General features: G+C 39.2%; 1 protein-coding gene across 7 annotated transcripts in view; it reads left to right on the top strand.

The window, feature by feature from the left end:
* Window positions 1–15,109, top strand: part of PDE10A (phosphodiesterase 10A) — a 475,662-nt gene that overhangs the window by 446,240 nt on the left and 14,313 nt on the right. The window lies entirely within an intron of this gene.

Raw genomic sequence — 15,109 nt, 5'->3', positions numbered from 1 at the left:
AGGCATGAGAGGAGTCAGAACAAGGAATGCGGTCTCTTAACCCTTTCACGGCTCAGCCCAAATTGGCGATTCCTTCTTTTCTGAGCAGGCATGCCTCGCCTGCGGGGTCAGAAAAACGTCCGGTGTGTCCCTCGCAGTTCCGGTCAGCAGATTGGGTCCCAGTCCACTGGCAGTTTGTGGGTGGTGACAGCCTGCTTTTATTGCTGGAACCTTCTGTGGCTACTTCCAGGTCTGACCACGTCCATCTTAAGTGCTGCTGCCTTTATTGATCTCTAGGTTTGTGAATACTCTTCGTTTGCTGGTTCCATTCTCGTCTTGCTGAACTCGGTCTCTTCTCTTTGTCAGGGTGCCTCCTCTGTGGTCCGTTAAGTACAAATCGTAACATTTCTTCTGGAAGAGTCTGTTTGCAGGTTCTCAGAAGCAGCTCACTCAGGTGCCCCCAAACAAAGCCCGGGTTTACAGGTGACTGCGGCCATGCAATAGACCTCACCTGCTCAAGAGGAACACCTGCGTGTGGTGTAATGCTGTCTGTGATTCAGTCTGCTTTCCAGACGGCAGGGCCAGATGGTGTGGAGCTTAAACTGACACAATCAAGGGACCCTTCTTGGAGGGTAACGATTCAAAGACATCTTATTTTCACTGAGGGCAGTCTGCGCACACAGCCTGGCAGGGGTCGGTGTCACGACGGGCCTTGACAGCCCTTCCCAGCATGTCCTCCTCTGGCCACTCCCAGGGACGGGTGTGCCCACAGCAGGTTGTGTATAGTGACTCCAACGCCTGCACAGAGGCGCGTGGTTCATAGTCCTCTTCTTATGGGAGTCATTAGAGTGGGGGGCACATCTGTGATCAGGTGTCCTTTGCTTGCTGAAACCCACGTGCACATGTTTATTCTTAGATTATATGTAACAGTCACGTAACTAGTATCAAGTTTTTTGCGTATGTTTTTAGCAAAATGATTACAATAATTATAACGTAGAAAATTTATAATTGCAAATATTTGGTGCTTAATGCATAGATATATATGTCCAAGTTAGTGGTGTATAATGTATAGTTACGTATGATTAAGTAATTTTTGACAGTCAGTAATTTTAAGGGTAACGCCTGTTTTAACAATTCATAGATACACAGGTGTATACAAGAAACAGAGTAGGGCTGTTCTCCTGTCCAGTGCCAACAACCACCTAGTGTAATATCATCCCATGCATGTTTCTGTGTTTATTCAAAGCTCTCTGTGTATGTACACAGTATATATACACAAATACCTTTTTTCTCATTTTTTTAAACAAAAACACGATGATGCCAGATGCGTTCCTTTTTTTTAGAGTTATGTAACATCATGTAGTATGGAATACTATATACAGGCTTGTTAAATTTTTTACATATGGATAGTCGGGTGTTTCTAGAACTTTGCATTATAAATAATGCTGCAATAAACTCTTCCCTCTATAATCTCACCTACTGGTCCTTTAAAAAGTGCATAGCATATGGTGCTAGAAGTGTATACACATATTACGTCTTCTGGAAAGGCAGTAGAAATTCACACTTCTCCTACCATATGGGTGAAAACTACTTCTCATTAAATTTCCATTCTCTGACAGCTAACTGCATTAGTGGTCTTCTCACGTTTGTTGGCTATTTATTGTTCTACTTCTGTGTATCTGTCTATCTAGCGCTTTTGCATATTTTTGTTGAATTGCTTACTTTTTTATAAATCAGTATGCATTCTATATTTTTCTTAAGTATATTAAAAATGTCTCTGTTATATGTTACAAATATTTTCTGGAGGTGACTTTAAAATTTTTATTCAGATTTTCTTTTGAATAAATTTAATTTCATGAGGCCAAATCTGTCATTTGTTTTTATCAAATCTGGTTTTGTGTCTTGCTTAAGAAGGCCTCCCTTGTCCTCACAGTAATATAAATAGTACTTAAAATTCCCTTTGTGTATTTATATAGTTTTAATTTTTATTGTTAGATCTCAGTTCTGGAGTTACATTTTTATGACTATAGCTATTTTTTCCTCTTAGGTTGAATCTATCTATACCACTTAACTAATAATTCATTTTTCCACTGAGTTGAATTTAATGCTTTTGTATAAATTCGAACAATTCTTTGGACTCCTTAGCCATTTAAATGCTAATCCTGAGCTGTGCTCATACTGTTATAATTACTGTAACTAGGTTGAAATTTATCCTACACACCTGCTAAAATCTTCATCATTCATTTACTTTCCAAAAATTTTATGGAAATTGTTACTTAGTAAGTACATGTTTTCTATTTTAATAAGAAAAATTTCAAACTTACAGAAAAGTAGAAATTATGCTCAAATATACACTCATACTGCTTTCAAGCACTGTTAACATTTTATCGTATTTTCTTTGCTGATTCTTTTTCACTGTGCCACTTCAACGTAAATTATAGACATCATGACTCTTTATCCCCTTCATCATGAATACTTAAGAAGAAAAGATATTCTGCTATCAGTTTTGTTTTCAATCAGAAATATCACATCGACATTTTGATTGTAGTTACAGCACCTTGATTCCTTCCCGTGAAAATGAAAGCACATTGTCTTCTAATCCAAAAGCACTGACATGACTTTTTAGTTCTGACTAACGTTTTATAGTTTGTTTATACAAGTCCTGTTACTTTCTTGATACAATTATAAGGGGTCGTTTTTATAGATTTTATCACTTGTGAATGTATGTTTTCCAATTTTAACTGGAAATAAAATTTCCAGTATAAATAAAGTTACGAATTTTTATTACGTATTTGTGAATTTTGCTTCATGTGTTTAGAAACTTATGATTAAATGTGCATACACATTTATATTCGCTATATCTGCTCAATGGTTTACTTTCTTATCAGTATGAAATGAATTGTCTTTTTTCTGGTAATTTCTCCTTGCCTTAAAGTTTTCTGGGTCTAATAGCCATATCAGCTTTCTTAGGCTTACCGTTGGCTGTCATATTCTTTTTCAGTCCTTTACTCTTTACATTTAATGTTTCACTTGTAACCAGCAATAGTTGAGACTTGTAATCAATCACTGCTTCTTAAAGGACTGTTCAGTCAATTTCATTTAATATATTATATTTACTTCTGTCTAATTATCTTTTCTCTTTAATCTCTTGTTCTTTGTCTCTCCTTTTCTGCCTTCTTTTAAGTTAATCAAAAGCTTCTTTCAATATTCTGTTCTATATCTTCTATTGGCTTTTATTGTTACAGCTGTTTATATTTTCAAGTGGTTGCTCTTAAGTTTATAGTATGTGTTTTTATTGATCCACTTGAATTAATATTATTCCATTTCTGTACACTGTAAAAGCCTTTAAAAAGCAGAATCCTTTATACTTCTTTTTTGTTTTGATGCTATTATTGTTAAATATCACACTGCTACATGTAATATACCCCACAGGTTGCTAATATTTTACATAGTCAATTGGCTATTAAGATTTTTAAAAAGGAAAAATAATTTGTCATGTTTTCTCACGTATACCATTTCCAGTATCTTGCAGTCATTCACATAGATCCAAATTTCAGTCTCAGTATCATTTTACTTTAGTCCAAAGAACTTCCCTTAACATGTATTAAAGTGTGTTGACAAATTCTTTCAGTCTTTGTTTATCTGAAAATCGCTTATTTCAGCTTCACTTTTTAAAGATACTTTTGCTGGATTTAGGCTTCTAAGTTGATAGTTTCTTTCAGCATTTAAAAAATGTTTTTGAGTTGTCTTCTGGCCTCCATCTGTTTTTCCAGCTGAGGAGCCAGCGGTCATTCTTACCGTTGTTCTTCTGAATAAAACATGTCTTTTGACTCTGGCTGTTTTTAAGGTTTTCTTTCTGTCTTTGGTTTTTGGCTCTGTCTACAGTGTGCCTTTGTGATCTATTTTATATTTGTCTTGCTTGACGTCCTCTGAGGTTTTGGGGTCTGTGAGCTGCTGATTACAATAAAATTTGAAAAAGTTTTGATTTCTTCAAATATATTTTTCTGACCTAGTTGTCACTATTTTTCTGCAACTCTAATTCTGCATATGATAGATCACTTAAAACTATCTTACAAGTTATTAGGGTTCTGTATTGTTTTTGTCAATTCTTTCTTCTCTGCCTTCGTTCAGGTAATTGGGTGTGATCCATCTTTAATTTCACTGATCCTTTGTGATGTTCTCTCTAATCTGTTGTTAATTCCATTCAGTGATTTATCTATTATATGTTTCAGTTCTGAGATTTCTTTTTGGTTTATATTTGTATAGCTTCCATGTATCTCCTAAAATTTCCTATCTCTTCATCCATTTTGTCCAAATATATGTTCCTGAAGATTCTTTAATATATTTATCAGTTATTTTAAAATCCTGTCTACAAACCGAACCTGCAGTATCTCTTGAGATACGCCTGTGCAAAAGGCCTGGAATAGTCAAAACAGTTTTGCAAAGCAAAAGCCAAATTGAGAGGCCTTTACCTTATTTGAAGCCTCACTATAAAGTAACAGTAATCAAGACATTGGGTATTAGTGTTTAGGTAGACGAACGGGTGGAACAAATTACAGAAGACTCACGCTGTATAGCCTATTGATTTTCACCCAAGGTGCCAAGATAATTCAATGGGGGAATGGATAGTCTTTTCAAAAACTTGCTCTTGAATTACTGAGGTTTTAGTTGGGTGATAGACCTAAATGTAAAAATCTAAAATAATGTAATTTCTAGAAGAAAACATAGGAGAAGGTCTTAGGACCTTCGGGTAAGCACACAAAAAGTGCTGGTCTTCAGACATAGAGGTCAGAGGACACAAACTTGCAGCTGTAGGATGAAAAAGTTCTGGGAACCTCATGTACAGCATGGTGACTATAGTTAATAAGAATGTATTTTACACTTGAAACTTGCTAAGATCTTAAGTGTTCTCACCACAGAAAAAGTAACTGTGTGGTGACGGATGTGGTAATTAACTTGTGGTCACCATGTTACAGGGTATACATAATGTCAAATGATCGCGTTGCGCAACCTAAATATATACAGCTTTTATTTGTCAATCATACCTCAGTAAAGCTGGACAAAACAAAACAAGGAAAAGCAGTAAGTAACCTTCAAACAAATGATAGACTGAACTTCATCATATTAAAAACTTATGTATGATCTTCAAAACAACGTTTAATGAAATGAAAAGACAAGACACAGAATGTGAGAAAGTATCTCGGTATTTGTATTTAATAAAGGTCTCATATGACTCTTACAACTTAATAATTATTAAGATAAACAACCTAACTAAAAATTACATGAAAGATTTTCCTTTTAAAATTGATGTAAGTATAAATGTGATTTCTATTGAAGGAGATTAAGCAGGTATCAGTACAAATGACATAAAGTGAAACGTAGCATATGGGATATTAATTCCTGAGCTCCTTGGGGACTGGCCAGTGACGCTGAGAGAAGGGAGCAGAGACCCTGAGCGTGACCACCATTCCCACAACCACAGACTCAGTGCCTTTTAGGGACCAGGCTGGGCCAAGAGCTGCCTATGCAGCAAAGGACAGGACAGCCACTGGCCACACTGCCCTGGGGCACCTCGTTAAAGAGATGGGCGGTCAACTAAGTACCTTTATAACACATTGTTTAATCACAGGGACACATTCCGGAAGGGGGAGAGGGTGTCAGACTTCATCTGAGGGCGTGGGGGCCGTGGAGAGACGGAGGGGCAGCTCTCTCAAGCTGCCATCTGCTGTGGCCCAGATGAGCTCGGGCCATGAGCATCCTCAAGATAGGCTTGTTCTAGAAAGCTCTTAGGGCCTGAATGGTATCCCCCTCTTAAAAAAAAAAAAAATTCACATGTCGAAGTGCTAATTCGGAGAACGTATTCAGACATAGGATTTTAAAGAAGAAATTAAGGTAAAATGAGGCCATGTGGGTGGGCCTTAATCCAACATGACTGACGTCCTGAGAAGACATTTAGACACAGACCTGGCTGAGGGACAGCCATGTGCAGACACAGGGACAAGAGGGCCATCTGAAAGCCAAGGAGAGAGGCCCGGGACACCTCTCCTGACCCTCAGAAGGCACCAGCCATGCCACACTGTGGTCTCGGACTTCCGGCCTCCAGAGCTGTGAGACAAATCTCTGTTGTGTAAGCCGCCCAGGGTGATGCTTTGTTATGGCAGGCGGCCCTGGGACACTAACCCAGAGGCCTGAGTTTTTCTCCTCTGCAATTGAAAGAGCCCAACTCACCCTGGGCGGAAGTAGGCTCGGGTAGGGAAGGGACAGCCCTGGCTGGGCCTGGGGACTTCACTGGGGCTTCCTGCACACAGGGCAGCCCCTTTTGTGTCTGTCTGGCCTCACTGTGCTCCCCTATTCCCACCCCCAGCCCCCGCCCCAGGGAATTGGCACCAGACACCCGTCTTCCCTCCTGGATGGGGGGCAAGTGGGTTAGGAGACCCCTGTCCCCCTGCCAGGTACATGCTCCCTGATGTGCTAACGTTGGGTGAGGTGTAATAGAGGACTGCCAGGAGAAAGGACTCCAGGGACCCTACCTTCCTGCTTCTTGGGACAGTGGGATGGGCTGCTATTCTCCCACCGTGACGCATGCGAGGTTTCATGTGAGTCACAGCGATCACACGAAAGTTACGCCATTTCAATGCGGCATCACAGAATCAAAAACTGCACCATATGATTCTTTTGCAACGTCCAGGCCAAAGGGGCAGGGCCAGCTCAGTGTCCTGATTCAGGCTGGAAACGTGTGCACGTGGCCCTGAATCTAGGGCGGGAGCCTTTGAGTTTCATCAGAAGAGGCTCTCACCCTTCCGTCCTTTCCTGTTTGTCAGAGTCCTGGAAATCACATCATTGTTTGCCTCCTGGGTGAGGACTCACCAGTGAGAGAAGAGCTGGGGCCTTCAGCTGGCCAGACCTCAGAGATTCCACACACCATCACTGAGTTCAGCACTTACCTGGTACAAGGAACCCTCCAGCTGTTGGGGAAAGTGAAGAATGTGTAACGACGCCAAGAGCTGAATGGTTTTCCATTCCCAGGGTCTCTGGGTCTGAGCAAACACTTCCAGTAGCAGAAAGACCTGGACAGACAGCACTGAGGAAACCCTGGAGAAGTAGGGGGCGGGAAGGGACAGCAAGGGGACACAAGCTGTGACAGGACAGGAGACTGACCAGTGCGGGGCGGAGGGGGGGTCGTTAGACCTGGTGCCGAGGCTGGAGTTGAGAGAACTCTCCCCAGGCAGTGCTGTGGGGCTGGGCATTCGGGGCTGTCAGGCCAGGTGGTTGCAGCTTGTCCGTTTGTCTGCTAGAATGTGCTGAAGAGGCCAAGTGTTTACAAATGCAATGCTGGCAGCAGAGGAGAGCTTCAGAGAAGTAGGCTATTCTTTGGTATCTCTGTGGAGGAAGTCTGTAGGTTTATACTTTACATTTAGGTCTGTGGGCTATTTTGAGCTAATTTTTGCTGACAAGTGTAAGGTCTGTCTCGGTTCATTTATTTATGTGCGGATGTCCAGTTGTGCCCGGACCCTTTGTTGAAGAGACTCTTTGTCCACTGTGTTGCCTTTGCTCCTTTGTCAAAGATCGCTTGACTATATTTATGGGCGTCTACTTTTGGGTTCTCTGTTGTCCATTCCACTGCCTCATTTGTCCATTTTTTACCAATACCACACTGTTTTGATTACTGTAGCTTTCTAGAAAGCTTGAAGTCAGGTAGTGTCCCATCACCCAACTTTGTTCTTCAATATTGTGTTGACTATTCTGGGTCTTTTGATTTTCCATATAAGCATGTATTTCATTTTGGAGGGTGCTAGTATAAAAGCTATTGTATTTAAATTCCTTTTGTTCCTTGCTGGTCTTTAGGGAATTTACTTGTGTTTGTTAACCTTGTATCGTGCAATCTTGCTACAATCACTTATTGGATCCAGGAGTGTTCTTGTTTATTCTTTTGCATTTTCTACACAGATAATCATGTGAAGAAAGACAGTGTGTTTTTCCTTCCTTCCCCATCAGTATGCCTTCTATTTCCTTTTTTGTCTTATTGCGTTAGTAAGAACTTCCAGTGTGATCTTGAAAGGGAGTGGCTAGAAAGGATATCCTTGCCTTATTCCTGATCTCACTGAGAAGGCTTCTCGTTCCTCACCATTAAGTATGATGCTAGCTATCGATACTTACGAAGCGGAGGAAGTTAGCTGTAGGCCTAGTTTACTGAGAGCTTTCATCGTGAATGTTCGATATTGTCAAATGAACTTTCTGCATCTATTGATATGGCCATCTGGTTTTCTTTACCCTATTGGTCACATGATTGATTACATTGTTATTTTTTGACTATTGAGCTAGCCTTGAGTACCTGGATAAATCCCACTTGGTCGTGGTATATAATTCTTTTTATACATGTTGGATTTGATTTGATAATATTTTGTTGAGGATTTTTGCATCTATGCTCATGAGAAATATTGGTCAGTAGTTTTCTTATAATGTCTTTGTCAGGTTTTGCTTAGGATAATACCGTCCTCATGGAATGAATTAGGAAGTATTTCCTTGCTTTTATGCTCTAAAAGAGATTATAGAGAATTGGTATAATTTCTTCTTTAAATGTTTGATAGAATTCACCAGTGAACTATTCTGGGCGTGGTTCTTTCTATTTTGGGAAGTTATTAATTATTGTTTAAATTTCTTTAATAGGTAAAATCCTTTTCAGATTGTCTTTCTTGTGTAAATTTTGACAGATTGTATCTTTCTAAGAATTTGTCCATTTCATCTGGGTTATCAAACTTGAGGGCACAGAGCTGTTCCCAGTATTTCTTGATCATCCTTTTAATGTCCATGGGATCTGTAGTGATGTCCCCTTTTTCACTTCTGACATTAGTAATTTGTATCCTCTCTCTGTTCTTATTGATTTTATTGACCTTTTCAAAGAACCAGCTTTTGGTTTGGTTAATTTTCTCTGTTGATTTCCTCTTCTCAATTTTATTGATTTCTGCTCTGATTCTTATTTCTTTTCTTATGCTTACTTTAGATTTAATTTGCTCTTTTTCTAGTTTCCTAAAGAAGAGGGTTTGATTATTGATTTTAGATCTTCTTTTCTAGAATATGCATTTTAATGCTATAATTTCCCCCTATAAACACTACCTTTGCTTCATTCCACAAATCTTAAGTTGCATCTTCAATTTTATTTATTTCTAAATATTTTTTTCTTGATTTCTTCTGTGTCTTTTGTGTTATTTAGAAGTGTGGTGTTCAGTCTCTAAATATTTTGGGGGATTTTCCAGGTATTGTTATTAATATCCAGTTAATTCCTTTGTTGTCTAGGATCATACATTGTATGATTTTTATTCTTTTAAATTTAAGATGTATTTTATGGCCCAGAACATGGTCTATCATGGTGAATGTTCCATGTGAGCTTGAAAAGAATGTGTTTTCTACTGTTGTTGGATAAAGTAGTCTATAGATGTTAATTATATCCAGTTGTTTGGTGAAGTTATTGAGTTCATGTATGTCCTTACTGATTTTCTGTCGGCTAGATCTGTCCATTTCTGATAGAGTGGTGTGGAAATCTCCAGCTATATTAATGGATTCATCTCCTCAGAATCCTGTCAGTTTTTGCCATGCATATTTTGATATTCTGTTGTAGCCACTACAAGTTGAGGATTGCTATATCTGCTTGAAGAATTGACCCCTTTATCATTATGAAATGACCCTCTTTATCCTTGGTAACACTCCTTGCTTTGAAGTCTGCTCTGCCTGAAATGAATACAGCTACTCCCATTTTCTTTTGATTAGCATCAACATGGTATATCTTTCTCCATCCATTTACTTTTAATCTATATGTGTCTTTATATTTAAAGGGGGTTTCTGGTAGACAGCATACAGTTGGGTCTTGTTTTCTGATCCACTCTGATGGTCTCTGTCTTTAAGGCATATTTGGACTGTTGGTGTTTAAAATAATTATTGATATAGTTGGATTAATATCTGTCATATTTGTTACTGTTTTCTATTCTTGGCCTTGTTCTTTATTCCCACTTTTTTCTTTCATTCTTTTTTGAGTTTGATCATTTTAATTGATCATTTTGTATGATTCCATTTTCTTTCCTTTCTTAGTATATCAGCTACCGTGTTTCCCCGAAAATAAAACCTAGCCAGACCATCAGCTCTACTGTGTCTTTTGGAACAAAAATTAATATAAGACCCGGTATTATATTATATAAGACCCACCATTATATTATATTATATTATATTATATTATATTATATTATATTATATTATATTATAATATTATATTAAAATAACACTGCATCCTATATTAATTTTTGCTCCAAAAGACGCATTAGCACTTATGGTCCGGCTAGGTCTTATTTTCGGGAAAGCACAGTATGTCCAGACAGGAAGCAACTCAAATAGCCAACAACAGGTGAATTACTAGGCAGTTCCTGGCATGTATACTGTGGAATACTGTACTATTTAGCAAAAAAAAAAAAAAAAAAAAAAAGGAAAAGAAAAAGGAACCACTGATACGGGCAGCAACGTGGATGAGTCATAGACATTGTGTTGAGCAGAATATTGACTCAAAATCATGCTAGTTTTTATACCTCACTCTTTATTGTCTTACTTGAGCAAGTCCTGTTCAAAAGGAACAGGACCACGTGTTCTCCGCCCCGACGGCCCTGGCCTTGGTTCTGACGTCCTGGGCAGGACCTCGGGCACCGACTGTCCCATACTTACCTCCCGGCTCCCCTGCATACCGTTTAAAAAGGGATGCTGCTCCAAAGCTGTTTTTCCCTCTGTTGGTTAAGATGTGGTCTACAAGCTGGAAATCTATTTTTAAATATGTTTTTATTCTGTTTCTGTTATTTTTACTGTTTAACTCTGTGTATCAGTGTGGTATCTTCTTTTGATTATGAATTCTTGTTCTCTTTTGGGACTCAGTTCCAGCTGCTGTTTCTGGTGTGGGCCTTCACCTCACGAATATTTCCTGCTCTTACGTAGAGTTGTATAATATTTAAAAATACATGTGTTTAGTAGATTGGTAAATTTCCAATTTAGTTTGTTTTATACCTTTAATACATTAATTTATCTGATATGGTTGGAATGTTTATAGTTAAATATATGATAATACTCAGGTGACTTTTTTTAGGTGGTAATTGTAATTACTCCATTGAATAGTTGAGAAGAGACCGGCAGTGGCCTCTCCCTTTATTCCTAGAATTAATAGTAAAACAGGGAAAGACATAATTTGTCTGAGGAAGTCAATGACTGAATCTGGCCACGAACTGAATTTACCTAATTTCCAGAGAACTACATCCTTCCTTTCAATTAATAAACATTGTGTTTCTAAACCATAAGTAGAGAAATTAAAGTGGTACTTATAAAAGCATTTTATTTACTTACCTGTGCATATGCCTTTTAAGCTTAAGAATGTTTAAGCGGATATGTTTTTTGCACTCTCAATTATTTTGTGACAAAAGTGACATTTAAGGTTAACATTTTCCAGAACAATTCTCACACTTGATGTTTCTTCATTGATTTTTGTGAATAGTTGGTGTTTAAATCAGGGTGACAGTGTTCCCTTTTTCTCTCAAACTCTGTCAGCCTGGACATAAGTTATGTGGCATGGTACCTTCTTGTGTGTAATCAGAGGAAGGAATGTCATATAATGGAAGTAATTACATTGCAGACTTTTGTTCACCTGTGGCACCCAATTATGAATAGCTGTGACAGTGCCTAACGTGTAGTAGGTGTTCAGTAAGTACTTGTCAGTAAACAAATAATTAAAAGTGGAAAATAATAAACAGTGTAGGTTTTATAATGTGATCTTATACTCATAGCCTACCCCTAATTATTGGCGTTTTGTGTTCTGATGATTTGACAATATTTTACATGTATGATGAAGTGGGAAATCTGCTCTCCTTGGCACCCAGTCCCTTCTAGAAATAGACAGCAAGAGCTCAGATAGCTCATCTCATAGAGCACAGGAGTCTCTTTTCACAAGTGCTTTATCAGTTAGGAAAATGTTTGGTCTAAGAAAAATAAACCCTAATGACCTGCGGCTTAAACACATAGGTTGGTTGGTTTGTTTTCCACATTGTGGAAAGTCTGAAGATGGTAGGTAGCTGCTGTCTCATGTTCAGCTGCACGGTAACGCTGTCTGCTTCCTTGCCCTGCCATCCTGGGCATAGTGGCTCTGCCTGGTCTTTTATCCTTGTGTCAGCTGGACTTCACCCAGGTCTCTCTCTCCTCTTAGCGCTCCCTCAGCCTTTGTTCCACTCGTGCTGGAGCGGACGGTCACTTACCGTCCCTTGATCAACGCGGGAAGTCCTCATACTCTGACACGCACTCCCTACCTTTTGTCCTGACCAATAATGCTTGTCACCTACCTCGACATTTACTATATCATTACCATATCACTGACGTTGTGGCCACATGGCTGCTTAAAGATACGAGGTAAATTTATTATGTTTTATTTTGAAAATGAAACAGCCGGAGACCAATTGTGTATGAAAGTCATTGCTACGTGTCTTTCAAATGCAAGTGAATAATTCACTTTTCTATTAGACATACATAGTTTAGTTTTCACAAATATCTCATATTTGATAATGAATAAGCTCTTTGAACTTTGTAAATGACAGAGCCTGACAAGTGCAGTGAAAGTCCCAGAAATGAACTATTAGACCAGTATAAAAATAGCTTAAAAAAGGGAACTTACGCTAGTGGTCTGAAAGATGGAGAGGAGAAGAAATCGAGGGCACCGCAGAGAGACAGACGTTGTAACCTAATGGATTTCTTTGATGAAATCGTCCTTCAAAGCTCTTGCTCTGACCACAGTTAGACCACAATTAACCACGGCTGCAAAGTAAATGTCACGTTTGGAAACCAGCGCCGGACCTGAGCCAGCAGGAGGCAAAGGGTAGCTTTATCATTTTTCACTGAAACTACTGAGCACTGCCTCCTTTTGTCTAAAACTGACCAGAACGCCCACAGAAATCAGAACATTGTCATGAATCCCAGCAGCATCCTTCTCGGTGGAGATGAACCCATAGTGTTGCATGCGGCCACTTCAGCAAACAGACCAGTGTCTCAGCAAGGACCCATGTGGCATAAGCTATGAAATCACATTTAGGTGTCCTTCTGAATATTGAAGTGACAACTATATGAGCTGTTAATAGGTTTCATAATTTTTATTTCTATGTATTGAATGTTGGAACTGCCTTCCTCAAACATCCATTTAAAAAAATAAACTGGTTATAGAATTTTGTTATCTCTAAAAACATTAGGAAATATACAAATAAAAAGGCTTATTCTCTGGGTCCCAGGGGATATTTGCGTCCTTGGAAGACATTCCTTCACCCTACTTCTTCCAAAGTCTTTCCTTCGTTTAGATTTAAGTGCACATCAGAGAAAGGATAAGATATAAACACTCGAACAATTAAACGAGTCAGAAACAGAACTGAAAAGTTGTTGTGACTGGCTTATCATTGAGAGTAAAAAATGAGTAATTTTATTTGTTAAAGGCATTTACTATGAAATTTATCTTTCATTTATTTATTTATGTATTGGGGAACAGTAAAGTAACTGTTAAATTGTTTTGTCTAAGTAATTTTGGCAGCACAATCTAAATGATAACTAGTTTGTAATCTGTCCACGCCTAGCAGTAACAGTGCCACTGGTGGAATCATTTCCAGTGAGAAAACTGGTCCCAGGTATTTTACGGTGTCCGGTTCTGTTAACAGCTCTTTTGTTTCATAGATTTATGAGGTAAGAAACCTTTATGAGGCAAAGCTTATTAGAATATTTAGATAAGAGAAATAAATGTTGATTTTCTTTTTTGGCAAATACATGGGATGGAATGAGTTTGAATTATTTCGATGTCATAAATAATTATCTGCAAACAGAACAATGGCTTTTTTTGTGTTCTGTTTCAGTTTAAATGAATTTACCTGTGGAGGAAACACATAATATAGTTGTTCCGTTAGGAGCCCAAATCCGGAAATAAATCTTCTTCCCTAAACCACAGAGTGCTCACCTGGGACGTCCAGAGTCCCCCGGTCACTTAGAGGGATCTGAGCGTTCACACAGTGTGTGTCTGCGGCCACAGGAAGGGAACGCAGGAGTCTCGTCCCGGTTTTGAAAGTTACCTAGTCTGCCCTGTGAGAGACAGGCTACCCTTCTGACATGTGTCCTTGTGAAAAGAAGGTGGAACAAGAGAGTGTTTAATGAGGGACATGGGCCAAAGGAAATGGGCTGAAGGGAACTAGAGGAACCTGGAAACTGATGCGCAGGCATCAAAGGCACGGACTGGAGCAAAGACAGGGTCTCCCACATACCCAGGCGTCTTTGCTTTGGGGAGCAGAACTGCATCAGACACTGCCCCAGGGGAAGGCGGATGCTCTTTCTATGCCATGTACCCTCATCGGGACAGGTCAGGGCCCAGGGCAGGACGATGCCCACAGATGGGGAACACCTGTGGCCCCCAGGGGTAGGGCAGCTGTGGGCAGCAGCGGGGCCCTAGGACTCATTAGAATTTAGAATGAGCTGGAAATGACACCATCGCACTGATTACACAATTTTGTGTCTTTCTTGACAGTTTGCCTTCTAAATTACGTAATTTGCTTCATAAAAATTGAATTCAGTTGTATTAAAATTCCCTAATAACTAGTGCTTCATGCTGTCCTTAAATGTAGATTTCATTTGGGGTAAGCATATGTCACTAGACCGGATCCATTAAAATTATAATGGGTGTGTCTGTTTGAATCCTTTAAGCAATTTCTTTTTTTTTTCTTTTTCCAAGAGAATAGATTAAACCAAACCCCATTTTTTTTTTTTTAAGTCAGACATGGAACGTAGTTGTGAGTGCAAAGCAACTGAAAAAGAAAACTCATTTCAGTTGGGAGGTTAGAGCTTGCAAGGTGTGTACAGTCCCAAAGGGTGCTGAGAGCTGCGCCTGCGTGGCGGGGTCTGGGCCTGCTTCCTCCTTGGAGGGCTCACTGCATTTCTTTGCACCTCAGACATTCCTCATATAAAATGAAAGCATTGGGATGGACTTTTTCTTCAAGGTCCCATTCAAATTTCCAAAAGTCCATGAAAATGAAAAGCTGGCCCATGGCTGTAAAGGTTTACCAGTAGATTTAGATGCTAACAGCCACGCCCACAT

This window comes from Rhinolophus sinicus, linkage group LG05 (assembly GCF_036562045.2).
Source record: "Rhinolophus sinicus isolate RSC01 linkage group LG05, ASM3656204v1, whole genome shotgun sequence".
In the NCBI taxonomy this organism is placed as follows: Eukaryota; Metazoa; Chordata; class Mammalia; order Chiroptera; family Rhinolophidae; genus Rhinolophus; species Rhinolophus sinicus.
This window is presented reverse-complemented; position numbering and strand designations above follow the sequence as displayed.